This window comes from Belonocnema kinseyi, chromosome 2 (assembly GCF_010883055.1).
Source record: "Belonocnema kinseyi isolate 2016_QV_RU_SX_M_011 chromosome 2, B_treatae_v1, whole genome shotgun sequence".
In the NCBI taxonomy this organism is placed as follows: domain Eukaryota; kingdom Metazoa; phylum Arthropoda; class Insecta; order Hymenoptera; family Cynipidae; genus Belonocnema; species Belonocnema kinseyi.
Genome location: NC_046658.1, coordinates 75,061,719 through 75,064,574, shown reverse-complemented (window position 1 = coordinate 75,064,574; position 2,856 = coordinate 75,061,719).

The window sequence follows — 2,856 nt, the reverse complement described above, 5'->3', positions numbered from 1 at the left end:
TCTCTTTTAATGAAATTATGTAATCTAAAAAAATTAGTTTTCAATTTTTAAATTTTGAGAAGTTCTGATTAAAAAATATAGGTACAATTTGAAACACTTTTAATTTCAAATTTATCAATTATTCAATTTTGAGAGGTTCTGAGTTTAAAAAATCTGCCCGCTTCGTGGGCACATTCTCATCGCGCGCTGCGCGCGTTGTTTGCAAATTTGAGCGCGCCTAGGGCATTTAGGATGCTTGAACGAAACTTCATATATCAAGAAGATCTCTTTTAGATCGCAGTATTTATATGCGTCTTCATATTCTGAATTTTCTACTTAATTAAGTATAGTTAAACATTAAATTTCTCAAAGGTCTGTAGGTTGGAGGTACACATTCTCATCATGACGCTCGTGCTGCGCGTACGATTTTTGACAGACATTTTTAAATGTATATTTTCTGAACCACTTAAAAATAAATAAAAAACTACAATCCTTTTTCAGACATTTTTCTCCATTTCGAGTTGTTGTGCTAAAAATGCGATTTTTGTTTTCATATTATTTTTTATGGATAAAGCAAAATATCCTGCAGGTCTTCTTTTAGATTTTTTACGTATCTCTTATCTCTCATAACAAATTTGTTGCTCTTTTTCCCGTAAGCAGTTGTTCTTGAATAAATTTTTTTCGTAATACGTGACGTTTTCCCACAAATTGTATTTTTTAATTTTTAATTTTATTTTTCACGAATAAAACAAAAAATACGTGTTCTGTCATTAAGTAATTATAAACGAATTTACAGATCTTTTTTGGGATCATAATTTTTGTTATTTCTTCGTTTTTCTTATCTTGCATAGTTTGATCACAAAATGAAATTTTTGATTTTTCAGCATTTTATGTGCGAAAAAAATTTTAATTTCCGATTTTTTAAGAAAATCTAAAAAGTTGTTATAATAATCTTGTAGGATTTTCAAAAAGCAACGTTTTTCTTTTCTTTTCTTTTTTCGTATTATGCGTTTATGGCTTAAAATTTTGATTTTAAATTGATTTTTAAAATTTTATAAATGTTATAACTCTGATAATTTTATTTTTATCGAAAAAACCATTTAGGATAAATTGTTTGCCTTGTTAAGTATTATGAGGAGCCGTACATAAAGCTTTTTAAATATAATAAAATGTTCCCAAAAATTTTGAATATGCTCTAACTTTTTCAATTTTTATTCAAAATGGCTGGTTAAAGAACTCGTTCTTTCTTTGAGGACCTACAAAACGTGCGCCAAATATCGATTGAATCCATTCATTTTTTCGAGAGTTATCGTGTTTATGGGCGGACGGATAAACAAACGCCATGGTGAAAACTTGATTTGGGGCCATCCATATACCATGTGGACACTACAAGTGGGAGGGGGGTATAGAAAAATTCCACGCTTGTCTACGATGGGGACCGGCGGGGTCGGGCTAGAATCCACGTGGACACACATTTCCCTAAATCTGTGGAAAATATACTGAAGTATGTTAAATTAAGCGATTAAACTTATCACTAGAGACATGAAGGGGAAAGGAGACAGCTAGACTTTTCTCGAAGTTTTTAACTGCATAGTAGTTTCTTATAACTACGTTGCATTTTGTCACTGCATCACATTCACTCGACATCTCGCTCTCTTCTTCTCCCTCGGCCTCTCTTCATATCTTTCTCTTTTATGGGTGCTGTCGCTCATTCTCTTTGGGAAAATGCTAGAACCCTCTCTCGACCCAGTTGCGCCCTTCGCTGTGGGTCAGTAGTCCCTCGGCTTTTGATCCGTATCGATTTCTGAGCATTCTCTTGTCTTAAACCAAAGATCGTGAACAAAGTACCGAAGATTCGTTTCCTTTGTTGTATCGTAACAATATCATGTGATTTCCTTAAATTACTGATTATTTCTCTAAGCTATTTTACTGTTTAAGTTCGGTGAATCATTTATTATTTGGTATAAAAATACTAAGTCGATACGCATATTATCTTAAATGTTAGTCCCTTGTCAGGCAAAAGGTAAACCGCTTAGCTGACAAGGCACCTTGTGAATTCTCCAGAAGTCTCTCTTTCTTACGCATACGCTCCTAACTTATAGTGCTTCTGGACAAGTTACACCCGCATTCACAAGGTTCAGCTAACTCTCTCCCTTGCCAGGCTTAAGATACATCGCTTAGCCGGCAAGGTAACCTTGTGAATCCTCCAGAAGTCTCTTTTCTTAAGATTCTCGGTTTATCTGTACTAAGTTATGCTTTTTTAAATATTATTAAATATAAGATTGATTTGAGCTAGAGAGATTTTCAGATTTCCTGTGTGATTATACGTATACAAAATCCAAAATTGTTATAATTGAGTTTTTCTGTTCTAGTGTTGTGATCTCAACAGATTTAGTGTTGTATGTCAATGATTGTTTTTATCAATAAAAGAATAGTCAAATGTGAAAAGGTGTTCGAGCCGGATCTGGTGAACGATTTCAAGATGCGTGTCAGTCACATCGAAAATCGCATCGACGGGCAAACGGATTTCATGGAGCTTTTCGCGAGTTCAATGGATAATTTCATGAACCGACCATTTCTTCACACTGAGTTAAAACCCGCCGGGACACTCTCAAGGAATCGTGGTCGAAGTTCTCACAAAATCATGAGGCCATCAAGATTGCGATGAGACAACTAGAAATAAGGGAGAAGACAATTTTGGTAGAAAATCCCTACTTCGAGGAAAACATGTTTCGAACAACGCACGAAAGTTATCTCGAAGCGCTCGATAAGATAAGCGATTTACTTGAATGCATCCGAGATAACAGAATAAGATCGCCATCGATTCAATCTGCATCTCAAGGCTCGGGATTCACTGCCATGATGGGATACGGCCCA